Below are 21,202 nucleotides of genomic sequence, written 5' to 3'. Positions count from 1 at the left end.
ACATCATACAGATAGAGGGAATGTACAGTGACATCCATACAGTAACACATGGCGGTGGCAGCATCAGGGTATGAGGACGTGTCTCTGTGGCAGGGACTGGAGACATCATACAGATAGAGGGAATGTACAGTGACAGTGACATCCATACAGTGACACATGGCGGTGGCAGCATCAGGGTATGAGGACGTGTCTCTGTGGCAGGGACTGGAGACATCATACAGATAGAGGGAATGTACAGTGACAGTGACATCCATACAGTGACACATGGTGGTGGCAGCCTCAGGGTATGAGGACGTGTCTCTGTGGCAGGGACTGGAGACATAATACAGATAGAGGGAATGTACAGTGACATCCATACAGTGACACATGGCGGTGGCAGCATCAGGGTATGAGGACGTGTCTCTGTGGCAGGGACTGGAGACATCATACAGATAGAGGGAATGTACAGTGACATCCATACAGTGACACATGGCGGTGGCAGCATCAGGGTATGAGGACGTGTCTCTGTGGCAGGGACTGGAGACATCATACAGATAGAGGGAATGTACAGTGACATCATACAGTGACACATGGTGGTGGCAGCATCAGGGTATGAGGACGTGTCTCTGTGGCAGGGACTGGAGACATCATACAGATAGAGGGAATGTACAGTGACATCCATACAGTGACACATGGTGGTGGCAGCATCAGGGTATGAGGACGTGTCTCTGTGGCAGGGACTGGAGACATCATACAGATAGAGGGAATGTACAGTGACATCATACAGTGACACATGGCGGTGGCAGCATCAGGGTATGAGGACGTGTCTCTGTGGCAGGGACTGGAGACATCATACAGATAGAGGGGAATGTACAGTGACAGTGACCTCCATACAGTGACACATGGCGGTGGCAGCATCAGGGTATGAGGACGTGTCTCTGTGGCAGGGACTGGAGACATCATACAGATAGAGGGAATGTACAGTGACATCCATACAGTGACACATGGCGGTGGCAGCATCAGGGTATGAGGACGTGTCTCTGTGGCAGGGACTGGAGACATCATACAGATAGAGGGAATGTACAGTGACATCCATACAGTGACACATGGCGGTGGCAGCATCAGGGTATGAGGACGTGTCTCTGTGGCAGGGACTGGAGACATCATACAGATAGAGGGAATGTACAGTGACATCCATACAGTGACACATGGCGGTGGCAGCATCAGGGTATGAGGACGTGTCTCTGTGGCAGAGACTGGAGACATCATACAGATAGAGGGGAATGTACAGTGACATCCATACAGTGACACATGGCGGTGGCAGCATCAGGGTATGAGGACGTGTCTCTGTGGCAGGGACTGGAGACATCATACAGATAGAGGGAATGTACAGTGACAGTGACATCCATACAGTGACACATGGCGGTGGCAGCATCAGGGTATGAGGACGTGTCTCTGTGGCAGGGACAGGAGACATCATACAGATAGAGGGAATGTACAGTGACTTCCATACAGTGACACATGGTGGTGGCAGCATCAGGGTATGAGGACGTGTCTCTGTTGCAGGGACTGGAGACATCATACAGATAGAGGGAATGTACAGTGACATCCAAACAGTGACACATGGTGGTGGCAGCATCAGGGTATGAGGACGTGTCTCTGTGGCAGGGACTGGAGACATCATACAGATAGAGGGAATGTACAGTGACATCATACAGTGACACATGGCGGTGGCAGCATCAGGGTATGAGGACGTGTCTCTGTGGCAGGGACTGGAGACATCATACAGATAGAGGGAATGTACAGTGACATCCAGTGACACATGGCGGTGGCAGCATCAGGGTATGAGGACGTGTCTCTGTGGCAGGGACTGGAGACATCATACAGATAGAGGGAATGTACAGTGACATCCAGTGACACATGGCGGTGGCAGCATCAGGGTATGAGGACGTGTCTCTGTGGCAGGGACTGGAGACATCATACAGATAGAAGGAATGTACAGTGACATCCATACAGTGACACATGGCGGTGGCAGCATCAGGGTATGAGGACGTGTCTCTGTGGCAGGGACTGGAGACATCATACAGATAGAGGGAATGTACAGTGACATCATACAGTGACACATGGCGGTGGCAGCATCAGGGTATGAGGACGTGTCTCTGTGGCAGGGACTGGAGACATCATACAGATAGAGGGAATGTACAGTGACATCATACAGTGACACATGGCGGTGGCAGCATCAGGGTATGAGGACGTGTCTCTGTGGCAGGGACTGGAGACATCATACAGATAGAGGGAATGTACAGTGACAGTGACATCCATACAGTGACACATGGCGGTGGCAGCATCAGGGTATGAGGACGTGTCTCTGTGGCAGGGACAGGAGACATCATACAGATAGAGGGAATGTACAGTGACTTCCATACAGTGACACATGGTGGTGGCAGCATCAGGGTATGAGGACGTGTCTCTGTTGCAGGGACTGGAGACATCATACAGATAGAGGGAATGTACAGTGACATCCAAACAGTGACACATGGTGGTGGCAGCATCAGGGTATGAGGACGTGTCTCTGTGGCAGGGACTGGAGACATCATACAGATAGAGGGAATGTACAGTGACATCATACAGTGACACATGGCGGTGGCAGCATCAGGGTATGAGGACGTGTCTCTGTGGCAGGGACTGGAGACATCATACAGATAGAGGGAATGTACAGTGACATCATACAGTGACACATGGCGGTGGCAGCATCAGGGTATGAGGACGTGTCTCTGTGGCAGGGACTGGAGACATCATACAGATAGAGGGAATGTACAGTGACAGTGACATCCATACAGTGACACATGGCGGTGGCAGCATCAGGGTATGAGGACGTGTCTCTGTGGCAGGGACTGGAGACATCATACAGATAGAGGGAATGTACAGTGACAGTGACATCCATACAGTGACACATGGCGGTGGCAGCATCAGGGTATGAGGACGTGTCTCTGTGGCAGGGACTGGAGACATCATACAGATAGAGGGAATGTACAGTGACATCATACAGTGACACATGGCGGTGGCAGCATCAGGGTATGAGGACGTGTCTCTGTGGCAGGGACTGGAGACATCATACAGATAGAGGGAATGTACAGTGACATCCATACAGTGACACATGGCGGTGGCAGCATCAGGGTATGAGGACGTGTCTCTGTGGCAGGGACTGGAGACATCATACAGATAGAGGGAATGTACAGTGACAGTGACATCCATACAGTGACACATGGCGGTGGCAGCATCAGGGTATGAGGACGTGTCTCTGTGGCAGGGACTGGAGACATCATACAGATAGAGGGAATGTACAGTGACATCATACAGTGACACATGGCGGTGGCAGCATCATGGTATGAGGACGTGTCTCTGTGGCAGGGACTGGAGACATCATACAGATAGAGGGTATGTACAGTGACATCCATACAGTGACACATGGCGGTGGCAGCATCAGGGTATGAGGACGTGTCTCTGTGGCAGGGACTGGAGACATCATACAGATAGAGGGAATGTACAGTGACATCCATACAGTGACACATGGCGGTGGCAGCATCAGGGTATGAGGACGTGTCTCTGTGGCAGGGACTGGAGACATCATACAGATAGAGGGAATGTACAGTGACAGTGAAATCCATACAGTGACACATGGCGGAGGCAGCATCAGGGTATGAGGACGTGTCTCTGTGGCAGGGACTGGAGACATCATACAGATAGAGGGGAATGTACAGTGACATCCATACAGTGACACATGGTGGTGGCAGCATCAGGGTATGAGGACGTGTCTCTGTGGCAGGGACTGGAGACATCATACAGATAGAGGGAATGTACAGTGACATCATACAGTGACACATGGCGGTGGCAGCATCAGGGTATGAGGACGTGTCTCTGTGGCAGGGACTGGAGACATCATACAGATAGAGGGAATGTACAGTGACATCATACAGTGACACATGGCGGTGGCAGCATCAGGGTATGAGGACGTGTCTCTGTGGCAGGGACTGGAGACATCATACAGATAGAGGGAATGTACAGTGACATCATACAGTGACACATGGCGGTGGCAGCATCAGGGTATGAGGACGTGTCTCTGTGGCAGGGACTGGAGACATCATACAGATAGAGGGAATGTACAGTGACATCCATACAGTGACACATGGCGGTGGCAGCATCAGGGTATGAGGACGTGTCTCTGTGGCAGGGACTGGAGACATCATACAGATAGAGGGAATGTACAGTGACATCCATACAGTGACACATGGCGGTGGCAGCATCAGGGTATGAGGACGTGTCTCTGTGGCAGGGACTGGAGACATCATACAGATAGAGGGAATGTACAGTGACATCATACAGTGACACATGGCGGTGGCAGCATCAGGGTATGAGGACGTGTCTCTGTGGCAGGGACTGGAGACATCATACAGATAGAGGGAATGTACAGTGACATCATACAGTGACACATGGCGGTGGCAGCATCAGGGTATGAGGACGTGTCTCTGTGGCAGGGACTAGAGACATCATACAGATAGAGGGAATGTACAGTGACATCCATACAGTGACACATGGCGGTGGCAGCATCAGGGTATGAGGACGTGTCTCTGTGGCAGGGACTGGAGACATCATACAGATAGAGGGAATGTACAGTGACATCCATACAGTGACACATGGTGGTGGCAGCCTCAGGGTATGAGGACGTGTCTCTGTGGCAGGGACTGGAGACATAATACAGATAGAGGGAATGTACAGTGACATCCATACAGTGACACATGGCGGTGGCAGCATCAGGGTATGAGGACGTGTCTCTGTGGCAGGGACTGGAGACATCATACAGATAGAGGGAATGTACAGTGACATCCATACAGTGACACATGGCGGTGGCAGCATCAGGGTATGAGGACGTGTCTCTGTGGCAGGGACTGGAGACATCATACAGATAGAGGGAATGTACAGTGACATCCATACAGTGACACATGGCGGTGGCAGCATCAGGGTATGAGGACGTGTCTCTGTGGCAGGGACTGGAGACATCATACAGATAGAGGGAATGTACAGTGACAGTGACATCCATACAGTGACACATGGTGGTGGCAGCATCAGGGTATGAGGACGTGTCTCTGTGGCAGGGACTGGAGACATCATACAGATAGAGGGAATGTACAGTGACAGTGACATCCATACAGTGACACATGGCGGAGGCAGCATCAGGGTATGAGGACGTGTCTCTGTGGCAGGGACTGGAGACATCATACAGATAGAGGGAATGTACAGTGACATCATACAGTGACACATGTGGTGGCAGCATCAGGGTATGAGGACGTGTCTCTGTGGCAGGGACTGGAGACATCATACAGATAGAGGGAATGTACAGTGACAGTGACATCATACAGTGACACATGGCGGTGGCAGCATCAGGGTATGAGGACGTGTCTCTGTGGCAGGGACTGGAGACATCATACAGATAGAGGGAATGTACAGTGACATCATACAGTGACACATGGCGGTGGCAGCATCAGGGTATGAGGACGTGTCTCTGTGGCAGGGACTGGAGACATCATACAGATAGAGGGAATGTACAGTGACATCATACAGTGACACATGGCGGTGGCAGCATCAGGGTATGAGGACGTGTCTCTGTGGCAGGGACTGGAGACATCATACAGATAGAGGGAATGTACAGTGACAGTGACATCCATACAGTGACACATGGCGGTGGCAGCATCAGGGTATGAGGACGTGTCTCTGTGGCAGGGACTGGAGACATCATACAGATAGAGGGAATGTACAGTGACATCATACAGTGACACATGGCGGTGGCAGCATCAGGGTATGAGGACGTGTCTCTGTGGCAGGGACTGGAGACATCATACAGATAGAGGGAATGTACAGTGACATCATACAGTGACACATGGCGGTGGCAGCATCAGGGTATGAGGACGTGTCTCTGTGGCAGGGACTGGAGACATCATACAGATAGAGGGAATGTACAGTGACAGTGACATCCATACAGTGACACATGGCGGTGGCAGCATCAGGGTATGAGGACGTGTCTCTGTGGCAGGGACTGGAGACATCATACAGATAGAGGGAATGTACAGTGACATCCATATAGTGACACATGGCGGTGGCAGCATCAGGGTATGAGGACGTGTCTCTGTGGCAGGGACTGGAGACATCATACAGATAGAGGGAATGTACAGTGACATCATACAGTGACACATGGCGGTGGCAGCATCAGGGTATGAGGACGTGTCTCTGTGGCAGGGACTGGAGACATCATACAGATAGAGGGGAATGTACAGTGACAGTGACCTCCATACAGTGACACATGGCGGTGGCAGCATCAGGGTATGAGGACGTGTCTCTGTGGCAGGGACTGGAGACATCATACAGATAGAGGGAATGTACAGTGACATCCATACAGTGACACATGGCGGTGGTAGCATCAGGGTATGAGGACGTGTCTCTGTGGCAGGGACAGGAGATATCATACAGAAAGAGGGAATGTACAGTGACAGTGACATCCATACAGTGACACATGGCGGTGGCAGCATCAGGGTATGAGGACGTGTCTCTGTGGCAGGGACTGGAGACATCATACAGATAGAGGGAATGTACAGTGACATCCAGTGACACATGGCGGTGGCAGCATCAGGGTATGAGGACGTGTCTCTGTGGCAGGGACTGGAGACATCATACAGATAGAGGGAATGTACAGTGACATCCAGTGACACATGGCGGTGGCAGCATCAGGGTATGAGGACGTGTCTCTGTGGCAGGGACTGGAGACATCATACAGATAGAGGGAATGTACAGTGACAGTGACATCCATACAGTGACACATGGCGGTGGCAGCATCAGGGTATGAGGACGTGTCTCTGTGGCAGGGACTGGAGACATCATACAGATAGAGGGAATGTACAGTGACATCATACAGTGACACATGGCGGTGGCAGCATCAGGGTATGAGGACGTGTCTCTGTGGCAGGGACTGGAGACATCATACAGATAGAGGGAATGTACAGTGACATCATACAGTGACACATGGCGGTGGCAGCATCAGGGTATGAGGACGTGTCTCTGTGGCAGGGACTGGAGACATCATACAGATAGAGGGAATGTACAGTGACAGTGACATCCATACAGTGACACATGGCGGTGGCAGCATCAGGGTATGAGGACGTGTCTCTGTGGCAGGGACTGGAGACATCATACAGATAGAGGGAATGTACAGTGACATCATACAGTGACACATGGCGGTGGCAGCATCAGGGTATGAGGACGTGTCTCTGTGGCAGGGACTGGAGACATCATACAGATAGAGGGAATGTACAGTGACATCATACAGTGACACATGGCGGTGGCAGCATCAGGGTATGAGGACGTGTCTCTGTGGCAGGGACTGGAGACATCATACAGATAGAGGGAATGTACAGTGACAGTGACATCCATACAGTGACACATGGCGGTGGCAGCATCAGGGTATGAGGACGTGTCTCTGTGGCAGGGACAGGAGACATCATACAGATAGAGGGAATGTACAGTGACATCCATACAGTGACACATGGCGGTGGCAGCATCAGGGTATGAGGACGTGTCTCTGTGGCAGGGACAGGAGACATCATACAGATAGAGGGAATGTACAGTGACATCATACAGTGACACATGGCGGTGGCAGCATCAGGGTATGAGGACGTGTCTCTGTGGCAGGGACTGGAGACATCATACAGATAGAGGGAATGTACAGTGACAGTGACATCCATACAGTGACACATGGCGGTGGCAGCATCAGGGTATGAGGACGTGTCTCTGTGGCAGGGACAGGAGACATCATACAGATAGAGGGAATGTACAGTGACATCCATACAGTGACACATGGCGGTGGCAGCATCAGGGTATGAGGACGTGTCTCTGTGGCAGGGACAGGAGACATCATACAGATAGAGGGAATGTACAGTGACATCATACAGTGACACATGGCGGTGGCAGCATCAGGGTATGAGGACGTGTCTCTGTGGCAGGGACTGGAGACATCATACAGATAGAGGGAATGTACAGTGACAGTGACATCCATACAGTGACACATGGCGGTGGCAGCATCAGGGTATGAGGACGTGTCTCTGTGGCAGGGACTGGAGACATCATACAGATAGAGGGAATGTACAGTGACAGTGACATCCATACAGTGACACATGGTGGTGGCAGCATCAGGGTATGAGGACGTGTCTCTGTGGCAGGGACTGGAGACATCATACAGATAGAGGGAATGTACAGTGACAGTGACATCCATACAGTGACACATGGCGGTGGCAGCATCAGGGTATGAGGACGTGTCTCTGTGGCAGGGACTGGAGACATCATACAGATAGAGGGAATGTACAGTGACAGTGACATCCATACAGTGACACATGGCGGTGGCAGCATCAGGGTATGAGGACGTGTCTCTGTGGCAGGGACTGGAGACATCATACAGATAGAGGGAATGTACAGTGACATCCATACAGTGACACATGGCGGTGGCAGCATCAGGGTATGAGGACGTGTCTCTGTGGCGGGGACTGGAGACATCATACAGATAGAGGGAATGTACAGTGACATCCATACAGTGACACATGGCGGTGGCAGCATCAGGGTATGAGGACGTGTCTCTGTGGCAGGGACTGGAGACATCATACAGATAGAGGGAATGTACAGTGACAGTGACATCATACAGTGAAACATGGCGGTGGCAGTATCAGGGTATGAGGACGTGTCTCTGTGGCAGGGACTGGAGACATCATACAGATAGAGGGAATGTACAGTGACATCCATACAGTGACACATGGCGGTGGCAGCATCAGGGTATGAGGACGTGTCTCTGTGGCAGGGACTGGAGACATCATACAGATAGAGGGGAATGTACAGTGACAGTGACATCATACAGTGACACATGGCGGTGGCAGTATCAGGGTATGAGGACGTGTCTCTGTGGCAGGGACTGGAGACATCATACAGATAGAGGGAATGTACAGTGACAGTGACATCATACAGTGACACATGGCGGTGGCAGTATCAGGGTATGAGGACGTGTCTCTGTGGCAGGGACTGGAGACATCATACAGATAGAGGGAATGTACAGTGACATCCATACAGTGACACATGGCGGTGGCAGCATCAGGGTATGAGGACGTGTCTCTGTGGCAGGGACTGGAGACATCATACAGATAGAGGGGAATGTACAGTGACAGTGACATCATACAGTGACACATGGCGGTGGCAGTATCAGGGTATGAGGACGTGTCTCTGTGGCAGGGACTGGAGACATCATACAGATAGAGGGGAATGTACAGTGACATCCATACAGTGACACATGGCGGTGGCAGCATCAGGGTATGAGGACGTGTCTCTGTGGCAGGGACTGGAGACATCATACAGATAGAGGGAATGTACAGTGACATCCATACAGTGACACATGGCGGTGGCAGCATCAGGGTATGAGGACGTGTCTCTGTGGCAGGGACTGGAGACATCATACAGATAGAGGGAATGTACAGTGACATCATACAGTGACACATGGTGGTGGCAGCATCAGGGTATGAGGACGTGTCTCTGTGGCAGGGACTGGAGACATCATACAGATAGAGGGAATGTACAGTGACAGTGACATCCATACAGTGACACATGGTGGTGGCAGCATCAGGGTATGAGGACGTGTCTCTGTGGCAGGGACTGGAGACATCATACAGATAGAGGGAATGTACAGTGACATCATACAGTGACACATGGCGGTGGCAGCATCAGGGTATGAGGACGTGTCTCTGTGGCAGGGACTGGAGACATCATACAGATAGAGGGAATGTACAGTGACATCCATACAGTGACACATGGCGGTGGCAGCATCAGGGTATGAGGACGTGTCTCTGTGGCAGGGACTGGAGACATCATATAGATAGAGGGAATGTACAGTGACATCCATACAGTGACACATGGCGGTGGCAGCATCAGGGTATGGGGACGTGTCTCTGTGGCAGGGACTGGAGACATCATACAGATAGAGGGAATGTACAGTGACATCATACAGTGACACATGGCGGTGGCAGCATCAGGGTATGAGGACGTGTCTCTGTGGCAGGGACTGGAGACATCATACAGATAGAGGGAATGTACAGTGACATCATACAGTGACACATGGCGGTGGCAGCATCAGGGTATGAGGACGTGTCTCTGTGGCAGGGACTGGAGACATCATACAGATAGAGGGAATGTACAGTGACATCCATACAGTGACACATGGCGGTGGCAGCATCAGGGTATGAGGACGTGTCTCTGTGGCAGGGACTGGAGACATCATATAGATAGAGGGAATGTACAGTGACATCCATACAGTGACACATGGCGGTGGCAGCATCAGGGTATGGGGACGTGTCTCTGTGGCAGGGACTGGAGACATCATACAGATAGAGGGAATGTACAGTGACATCATACAGTGACACATGGCGGTGGCAGCATCAGGGTATGAAGACGTGTCTCTGTGGCAGGGACTGGAGACATTATACAGATAGAGGGAATGTACAGTGACATCCATAGAGTGACACATGGTGGTGGCAGCATCAGGGTATGAGGACGTGTCTCTGTGGCAGGGACTGGAGACATCATACAGATAGAGGGAATGTACAGTGACATCCATACAGTGACACATGGCGGTGGCAGCATCAGGGTATGAAGACGTGTCTCTGTGGCAGGGACTGAAGACATCATACAGATAGAGGGAATGTACAGTGACATCATACAGTGACACATGGCGGTGGCAGCATCAGGGTATGAGGACGTGTCTCTGTGGCAGGGACTGGAGACATCATACAGATAGAGGGAATGTACAGTGACATCCATACAGTGACACATGGTGGTGGCAGCATCAGGGTATGAGGACGTGTCTCTGTGGTAAGGACTGGAGACATCATACAGATAGAGGGAATGTACAGTGACATCCATACAGTGACACATGGCGGTAGCAGCATCAGGGTATGAGGACGTGTCTCTGTGGCAGGGACTGGAGACATCATACAGATAGAGGGAATGTACAGTGACATCCATACAGTGACACATGGTGGCAGCATCAGGGTATGAGGACGTGTCTCTGTGGCAGGGACTGGAGACATCATACAGATAGAGGGGAATGTACAGTGACATCCATACAGTGACACATGGCGGTGGCAGCATCAGGGTATGAGGACGTGTCTCTGTGGCAGGGACTGGAGACATCATACAGATAGAGGGAATGTACAGTGACATCCATACAGTGACACATGGCGGTGGCAGCATCAGGGTATGAGGACGTGTCTCTGTGGCAGGGACTGGAGACATCATACAGATAGAGGGAATGTACAGTGACATCCATACAGTGACACATGGTGGCAGCATCAGGGTATGAAGACGTGTCTCTGTGGCAGGGACTGAAGACATCATACAGATAGAGGGAATGTACAGTGACATTATACAGTGACACATGGCGGTGGCAGCATCAGGGTATGAGGACGTGTCTCTGTGGCAGGGACTGGAGACATCATACAGATAGAGGGAATGTACAGTGACAGTGACATCCATACAGTGACACATGGCGGTGGCAGCATCAGGGTATGAGGACGTGTCTCTGTGGCAGGGACTGGAGACATCATACAGATAGAGGGAATGTACAGTGACATCCATACAGTGACACATGGCGGTGGCAGCATCAGGGTATGAGGACGTGTCTCTGTGGCAGGGACTGGAGACATCATACAGATAGAGGGAATGTACAGTGACAGTGACATCCATACAGTGACACATGGCGGTGGCAGTATCAGGGTATGAGGACGTGTCTCTGTGGCAGGGACTGGAGACCTCATACAGATAGAGGGAATGTACAGTGACATCCATACAGTGACACATGGCGGTGGCAGCATCAGGGTATGAGGACGTGTCTCTGTGGCAGGGACTGGAGACATCATACAGATAGAGGGAATGTACAGTGACAGTGACATCCATACAGTGACACATGGCGGTGGCAGTATCAGGGTATGAGGACGTGTCTCTGTGGCAGGGACTGGAGACATCATACAGATAGAGGGAATGTACAGTGACATCCATACAGTGACACATGGCGGTGGCAGCATCAGGGTATGAGGACGTGTCTCTGTGGCAGGGACTGGAGACATCATACAGATAGAGGGAATGTACAGTGACAGTGACATCCATACAGTGACACATGGCGGTGGCAGCATCAGGATAATAGGATTTTGGTACTTACCAGGTAAATCCTTTTCTTTGAATCCATAGGGGGCACTGGAGTACTCTTGGGATATGGACGGGCGTAGCCGAACAAAGGCACTGAATATTCAAATTTAGGACTCTCCCCCCCCTCCATATCCCCAAGTACCTCAGTGTACTTTGCCAGTGTTTTTTACTGAGCGAACAGGATATAGAGAGGTTGACAATGGAGAATCCCTATAACATAACGGACAACCACAAAGTTGATCCGTAACCTTATTGTCAACTAAACAGTTGACACCTTAACCGATAGAACTTTATAATTTGAGCCAATTGGTGAAAATGTGTTACCCTAAGCTCCTTCGAGCTTAATACCATCCAAGTTAAATTTGTTCACTAAGCTCCCTTGAGCTTACAACAACCCAGGTAAAACTGCTCTGGGTGGGCGTCCAGTGCTCCCTATGGATTAATGAAAAGGATTTACCTGGTAAGTACCAAAATCCTATTTTCTTTTTCATCCACTAGGGGTCACTGGAGTACTCTTGGGACGTACCAAAGCTTCCCTCGTGGGCGGGAGAGCTGTTTGATACTTGTAACAGTAGACAGCCAAAGCTAAATGCTGATGGCGCCACCATTCATAACGTGTAAACGTGCACAAACGTGGTGCACTAAAGGCTATGTAGCCGCGTCGTAGACGCTCCACGACCCGCTGGGTGTGACATTCCCACAGAACCTGTGGGATGAGCTATTACTGACGTAGGCGATTGTAACTTAACCTTAAAGTAAGCCTGACTTGTAGTCATTATTATCCAACCGGATAAAATCTGCTGAGAAACTGGCTAACCCCAGTTTGCAGTATCATATAGAACAAACAACGTATTCATATCACGTACTACATATATAAACGCGTAACGCGTGTACCACATTCAGAATTTTAGAATGTGCTGTCCCCACAGGAACCACTATTGGTATATTGATGTGAAGAATACGAAAGCGGATTTCGTCGGAAGATCTGCTTTGTAATGAGAAAACTCAAATACGGTGGCTTGGAATACAAGGCACCCAAATATGAAAACAAAATCCTTGCCGAAGCTAAGGCTAGAAGAAAAATGTTTTCCAAAGTGAGAACTTAATACCCATTTGTTGAAAGGATTCCAAAATATGAAAACTAAGAAATCTGAACCCAACCTTAAATCGCCTGGCGCTGTAGGTGGGATAAATAGAGTCTGAACTTTGGTGACACCTTGTAGAAAGATGTTTACAGACGTAAATAGAGGCAAACGCTTTGAAAATAAGTTTACCACACAGATACCTGCACTCTTAGTGCAGATGAACGCAGTTTTCCATCCCATCCCGTTTAACAGAATACGGGTACTTGAAGTATGATGTTGGAAACTTCCGAGGTTTATAACCTATGTAAGCACACGAAATTTTTTTTTTAATTATGAGCTGCCTTAAGCGGCTTACTATTTCGTAACATGGTTGGTATAACCGATACTGTAATTCTCTATTTTTTAAGAGAGCGGTCTGAACTCTCACCCCGTCAACCGCAGCTGCGGTACATAGATAATAGGTACATAGGTAACTATGGGTAAAAGAACGTTCCGTGATGTAACAGGTTGGCCGTATTATGAGCGGGCCAAGATCGTGTGCAAGTATTACTTGAAAATTCGAGAAGCAAACTTCTCCGAAACCCATAAGATACCACCAGTATGACTGTGACGAACTGTCTTCTGATCCGTTTTGGCAACGAAGAGAGAAGCGGAAAATGGTGGAGCCAGATACACGATGCTGAATGACCCCATGAATGTGATGTACACATACTGAGCTTTTGTAATTGTGGCGAGATGCCATTATGTATACTTGGGGTAACCGCCTTCTGTGGACTCACATATGAAACACCTCTGGATTTAATGTCCAGTTTTCAAGATCCAAACCCTGACGGGTGAGATCTTTTGTCTAACAAATGTCCACTCACGGATTGATGTCTTGACATTTTCACATAATGGCGTTCTGAGCCATTGAAGATTTGAGTTACCTGCCGCATTGCCATGCGGCTTCTTGGTTCTCACTGGTTGTTGTGTATGCAACTGCCGTTGCTTCGTTTGACTGCTTAAGGCCAGCGTGAGCCAGGCATGAAAAAACAAAATTACATGAAACTCACGGTTGTTCCTCTCCACAGAAATCTTTAGTAAAAAGCGAAAGATTTATTCGTTCTGAAGAGAACCCAGAGTCTATCCCTGGTCAGACTGAAAACGAATCATTTATTGCATTGTAAAATGCACAGAGTTCTAGGACATTTATCTATTGCATTGTAAAATGCACAGAGTTCTAGGACATTTATTGACAGCAATCTGTCGTGTTTTAGAACCTTTGCGTTGAAAACACATCTTTATTCTTAATAGATGAATACACCAATGTACCGCTAGTCTGCGTGTACTTTTGCTCTTGCTGGTGTAGTAGGTAAAAGTCTTTGATTTACCATATTTATAATCTTACCTAGGAACTGACATCGTTTAGACCGACTTAGATACGATTGTTTTCGAACTTAATCTGCTACCGCAGTATACCTTAGTAGCGCAAGATAGAGGAACTTTGTTGATACATAGTTCTTATGTGAGATAAGCTATCATCACAACATCACTTTGGTAAATACCGGAAGCGATAAGCAACGGTATAAATGAAATGGTTAATGGTTGTGGCGATTTGCAAACGCTAGAACCTGTGATGAAGAAACCGGACTGGGTAAATACGCATTGTGAAGATCAAATGCAATTATACAATTTTGTGGCTGCAATAAGCAAAAACTAACTGCAGAAAATCCATTTTCTAACTGTAGCAAATGACTTGCTGATTGACATTGCAACGGAGCTGTTTGATTTTGCTCAAACAGACGGGAATAAGTAATTTTGACTCTGTTGGCGTACTATTGCCTGGTTTATAAACCAGCAAAGACTAAATGACAACCTGCCAAACCGTTCGCCAGAAGCAGTTTTGTACTCTAAGCTGTAAATAGCTGAGACATATATGAGTTGAAGTCATGAAACCTCGCAAATGTAACCTGAAAAGACGCACTTCCACAATTGTAAAAGAGGTCATCAAACCACTGGCTTGCTGACTGTAACGTCCTGTCGTTACAAGGCGTGACTGTTTCTTATAAAGGGATAAAACGCCGTTACAAGTATACTGTATGCGCTAATGGCTGAATATCCTAAAGGGATAAAATGTCGTTACACATATATCCAATTTAGGAGCAAACAAGCTCTGGCCTTGTCGCGCTTAACTAGCGACATTGAAAATAACCGGCGTTAGCAAAAGCTTTACAGATATACTCTGCAGCTTCTTTTAACCGTGATCGGCATGGTTTCATACATAGATTCTAGTGACCCAAATGTATCTGTGGTTTTTATAATGTTTGACAGAAACGCATATACCAATGGCGGATCGCGTCCTTTTGGAAACGATTATGTATGGTTGTCCAAAACCCCGCACTATCTGAATGCTGGACTAATGTACCCTTCTCACTTGTAGTTATCGGTGTGAGATTTGACATAGAATCGTGCATTAAATTATAAGACTAGTGAAATAAACACTCTGGTACCCAAAGGAAAATTGTCACTTTGGAAAGATTGTCTTTTGTTAGCGCTGGCGGAGTTATTCTGAGACTCCGATTACCGCTGTTTTAATTTGAATTGCCAATGTTAACATTTTTAGTCTGCACTAGAGCCTTATTCGCTATGTAGACAGACATCATAATAGGCAACAGACAGACACTTGCACGACTTAATAACATTATTATATGGCATATATATCTATATATATATGTTATTGCTGAACAGCATATTTATTAGGAAACTAAAGTCTTTATGTGAAAAGCAGTTCACATGGGCATGAAACCCGAACCAAATTCCTACTAACACCCCTGCGCCTTCTGGTGGCTTAAAGATGTAGGGCAGGAATGTTCTAGAATTATCTTGAACTAAAAAATTCCCACTAACACCCCTGCGCCTCCTTGTGGAGTAGAGGTGTATGGTCTGGAATTATAACTGGAAAACCAGCAATGATTAAAATGGCCGTCATGCCATGCTTTCCCAGAAAATCACAGTACAGGTTACCTGCTGCAGTTTTAATATAGGCTTAATAGCCTATTATACAGTTACTTTGCCCAGGTGTAGGATACAGTAAAATATATGCATTTATTCAAATAATATGAGCACTGCCTGCAGTGTATTTATCTTGCAACTGTAACCAAAAATAACAGAAAACATGGTTAAACGTGCAATAGGTTATGCCACTGATAACCTATTGCCAGCCAAAGCCTCATATATATATTATATATATATACAAAGTGTTTACACATATAATCACAGTTCATACTGATATTATAGACAGTTTCGCCAGCAAAAGCTTCATTATATGTATATATATAAAACGTGCTGAAACATCACAGTACACAGTGTACATTGTTTAACGTGCTGCGCTGCTTGTGTATTTTGAACCCCTGCAGCCTTTGCTGCTGCTATGGGTATTATTCCCCCCCCCCCCCCCCCCCCCCTGCATCCCTTACCTGCAGCGTACGGAGATCGGGAGCAGGGAGAGCAGGAGAGCCTGAATCTAGCGCCGGGGAGCCGTCCGGCAGCTGCTTCCTACAGCAGTACACAGTCTCCCTGTGTCTGCGGTGTCTCTCTGGAAGAGTGGCCTGCGTCCTTTAGTGACGTGCGGCCGCTCTCTTTAGTAGAGGAGCGTCTCGGCGGCGTGTAGCGGTGCCGGGCCATCAGAGCAGTGAGAGCGGCCGGCGTCTGAGTGACGTGCGGCCGCTCTGCTTAGTTGAGCGCCCGGAGAATGTCGGCGGCGTGTAACGGTGCCGCATCAGAGCAGTGAGAGCGGCCGGCGTCTGAGTGACGTGCGGCCGCTCTGCTTAGTTCAGCCCAGGAGAATGTCGGTGGCGTGTAGCGGTGCCGTGCCCTCAGAGCAGTGAGAGCGGCCGGCGTCTGAGTGACGTGCGGCCGCTCTGCTTAGTACAGCGCACGGAGATTCTCGTACCGGGCCATCAGCGCAGTGAGAGCGGCCAACGTCTGAGTGACGTGCGGCCGCTCTGCGCATCGTTCAGCAAGACCTTCAGCGGCGTGCTCTTTCTACAGTATAACACTCACGTGCTCAGCGGCTATGGCATTTCTACAGTATAACACTCACACACAGCAGGGCGGCAGCGTGAGCTGACCGCCCTGACACTCATACCTTGTGCCGCCTTCTCTTCTCTCTGCAAGCTCCGTTTCAGCCTCATCTTGGCTGTGACGGAGCTTCTGTAAGCTCCTTGCAGCTGTAGATCCTTCCAGCTCTTTGTCTTATCCTGGCTGTGACGGAGCTTCTTTCTGTAAGCTCCGTTCAGTTTGCAGGAGACAGTGGCTGCCTGTGGCTGTGAGGGTGCTCTTTGTGAGGACCGACACGCCATGCGCTTGCCTATAGCGCCTGTGGCTGTGAGGGTGCTCTTTGTGAGGACCGACACGCCATCCGCTGCCTTGCAGCGGCACCATCCCGGACCCATGTTTTTCCAGAAACTGAGACGGGAAGTGTAAAAATTAAAAATAAAAATAAAAATAAAAATCTGAAAAGTGGCCATTGCCACAAGCCGATGTTCATCTGTGAGCACCGAAAAAACACTGGCAAAGTACACTGAGGTACTTGGGGATATGGAGGGGGGGGAGAGTCCTAAATTTGAATATTCAGTGCCTTTGTTCGGCTACGCCCGTCCATATCCCAAGAGTACTCCAGTGACCCCTAGTGGATGATAAAGAAATGAGGACGTGTCTCTGTGGCAGGGACTGGAGACATCATACAGATAGAGGGAATGTACAGTGACATCCATACAGTGACACATGGTGGTGGCAGCATCAGGGTATGAGGACGTGTCTCTGTGGCAGGGACTGGAGACATCATACAGATAGAGGTAATGTACAGTGACATCATACAGTGACACATGGCGGTGGCAGCATCAGGGTATGAGGACGTGTCTCTGTGGCAGGGACAGGAGACATCATACAGATAGAGGGAATGTGTACAGTGACATCCATACAGTGACACATGGCGGTGGCAGCATCAGGGTATGAGGACGTGTCTCTGTGGCAGGGACTGGAGACATCATACAGATAGAGGGAATGTACAGTGACATCCATACAGTGACACATGGCGGTGGCAGCATCAGGGTATGAGGACGTGTCTCTGTGGCAGGGACTGGAGACATCATACAGATAGAGGGAATGTACAGTGACAGTGACATCCATACAGTGACACATGGCGGTGGCAGCATCAGGGTATGAGGACGTGTCTCTGTGGCAGGGACTGGAGACATCATACAGATAGAGGGTATGTACAGTGACATCATACAGTGACACATGGCGGTGGCAGCATCAGGGTATGAGGACGTGTCTCTGTGGCAGGGACTGGAGACATCATACAGATAGAGGGAATGTACAGTGACATCCATACAGTGACACATGGTGGTGGCAGCATCAGGGTATGAGGACGTGTCTCTGTGGTAAGGACTGGAGACATCATACAGATAGAGGGAATGTACAGTGACATCCATACAGTGACACATGGCGGTGGCAGCATCAGGGTAGGAGGACGTGTCTCTGTGGCAGGGACTGGAGACATCATACAGATAGAGGGAATGTACAGTGACATCCATACAGTGACACATGGCGGTGGCAGCATCAGGGTATGAGGACGTGTCTCTGTGGCAGGGACTGGAGACATCATACAGATAGAGGGAATGTACAGTGACATCCATACAGTGACACATGGCGGTGGCAGCATCAGGGTATGAGGACGTGTCTCTGTGGCAGGGACTGGAGACATCATACAGATAGAGGGAATGTACAGTGACAGTGACATCATACAGTGACACATGGCGGTGGCAGTATCAGGGTATGAGGACGTGTCTCTGTGGCAGGGACTGGAGACATCATACAGATAGAGGGGAATGTACAGTGACATCCATACAGTGACACATGGCGGTGGCAGCATCAGGGTATGAGGACGTGTCTCTGTGGCAGGGACTGGAGACATCATACAGATAGAGGGAATGTACAGTGACAGTGACATCATACAGTGAAACATGGCGGTGGCAGTATCAGGGTATGAGGACGTGTCTCTGTGGCAGGGACTGGAGACATCATACAGATAGAGGGGAATGTACAGTGACATCCATACAGTGACACATGGCGGTGGCAGCATCAGGGTATGAGGACGTGTCTCTGTGGCAGGGACTGGAGACATCATACAGATAGAGGGGAATGTACAGTGACAGTGACATCATACAGTGACACATGGCGGTGGCAGTATCAGGGTATGAGGACGTGTCTCTGTGGCAGGGACTGGAGACATCATACAGATAGAGGGAATGTACAGTGACAGTGACATCCATACAGTGACACATGGCGGTGGCAGCATCAGGGTATGAGGACGTGTCTCTGTGACAGGGACTGGAGACATCATACAGATAGAGGGGAATGTACAGTGACATCCATACAGTGACACATGGCGGTGGCAGCATCAGGGTATGAGGACGTGTCTCTGTGGCAGGGACTGGAGACATCATACAGATAGAGGGGAATGTACAGTGACATCCATACAGTGACACATGGCGGTGGCAGCATCAGGGTATGAGGACGTGTCTCTGTGGCAGGGACTGGAGACATCATACAGATAGAGGGAATGTACAGTGACATCCATACAGTGACACATGGTGGTGGCAGCATCAGGGTATGAGGACGTGTCTCTGTGGTAAGGACTGGAGACATCATACAGATAGAGGGAATGTACAGTGACATCATACAGTGACACATGGCAGTGGCAGCATCAGGGTATGAGGACGTGTCTCTGTGGCAGGGACTGGAGACATCATACAGATAGAGGGAATGTACAGTGACATCCATACAGTGACACATGGCGGTGGCAGCATCAGGGTATGAGGACGTATCTCTGTGGCAGGGACTGGAGACATCATACAGATAGAGGGAATGTACAGTGACATCCATACAGTGACACATGGCGGTGGCAGCATCAGGGTATGAGGACGTGTCTCTGTGGCAGGGACTGGAGACATCATACAGATAGAGGGAATGTACAGTGACAGTGACATCCATACAGTGACACATGGCGGTGGCAGCATCAGGGTATGAGGACGTGTCTCTGTGGCAGGGACTGGAGACATCATACAGATAGAGGGAATGTACAGTGACATCATACAGTGACACATGGCGGTGGCAGCATCAGGGTATGAGGACGTGTCTCTGTGGCAGGGACTGGAGACATTATACAGATAGAGGGAATGTACAGTGACATCCATACAGTGACACATGGCGGTGGCAGCATCAGGGTATGAGGACGTGTCTCTGTGGCAGGGACTGGAGACATCATACAGATAGAGGGAATGTACAGTGACAGTGACATCCATACAGTGACACATGGCGGTGGCAGCATCAGGGTATGAGGACGTGTCTCTGTGGCAGGGACTGGAGACATCATACAGATAGAGGGAATGTACAGTGACATCCATACAGTGACACATGGTGGCAGCATCAGGGTATGAGGACGTGTCTCTGTGGCAGGGACTGGAGACATCATACAGATAGAGGGGAATGTACAGTGACATCCATACAGTGACACATGGCGGTGGCAGCATCAGGGTATGAGGACGTGTCTCTGTGGCAGGGACTGGAGACATCATACAGATAGAGGGAATGTACAGTGACATCCATACAGTGACACATGGTGGTGGCAGCATCAGGGTATGAGGACGTGTCTCTGTGGCAGGGACTGGAGACATCATACAGATAGAGGGAATGTACAGTGACATCATACAGTGACACATGGCGGTGGCAGCATCAGGGTATGAGGACGTGTCTCTGTGGCAGGGACTGGAGACATCATACAGATAGAGGGAATGTACAGTGACAGTGACATCCAT

The 21,202-nt window shown here is 49.4% G+C and overlaps 1 protein-coding gene and 1 non-coding gene across 2 annotated transcripts in view; both read right to left on the bottom strand.

Annotated features, from left to right (window-relative positions):
• LOC134997593 (cytochrome P450 4B1-like) overlaps positions 1-21,202 on the bottom strand; it is a gene marked incomplete at its 5' end in the record, with an annotated part of 75,000 nt that overhangs the window by 11,456 nt on the left and 42,342 nt on the right. The window lies entirely within an intron of this gene.
• Positions 14,348-14,467, bottom strand: LOC134997594 (U5 spliceosomal RNA). Its single transcript, XR_010200058.1, has one exon. It is a non-coding gene; the product is annotated as a U5 spliceosomal RNA (small nuclear RNA).

This window comes from Pseudophryne corroboree, unplaced genomic scaffold (assembly GCF_028390025.1).
Source record: "Pseudophryne corroboree isolate aPseCor3 unplaced genomic scaffold, aPseCor3.hap2 scaffold_1448, whole genome shotgun sequence".
Lineage (NCBI taxonomy): Eukaryota > Metazoa > Chordata > Amphibia > Anura > Myobatrachidae > Pseudophryne > Pseudophryne corroboree.
This window is presented reverse-complemented; position numbering and strand designations above follow the sequence as displayed.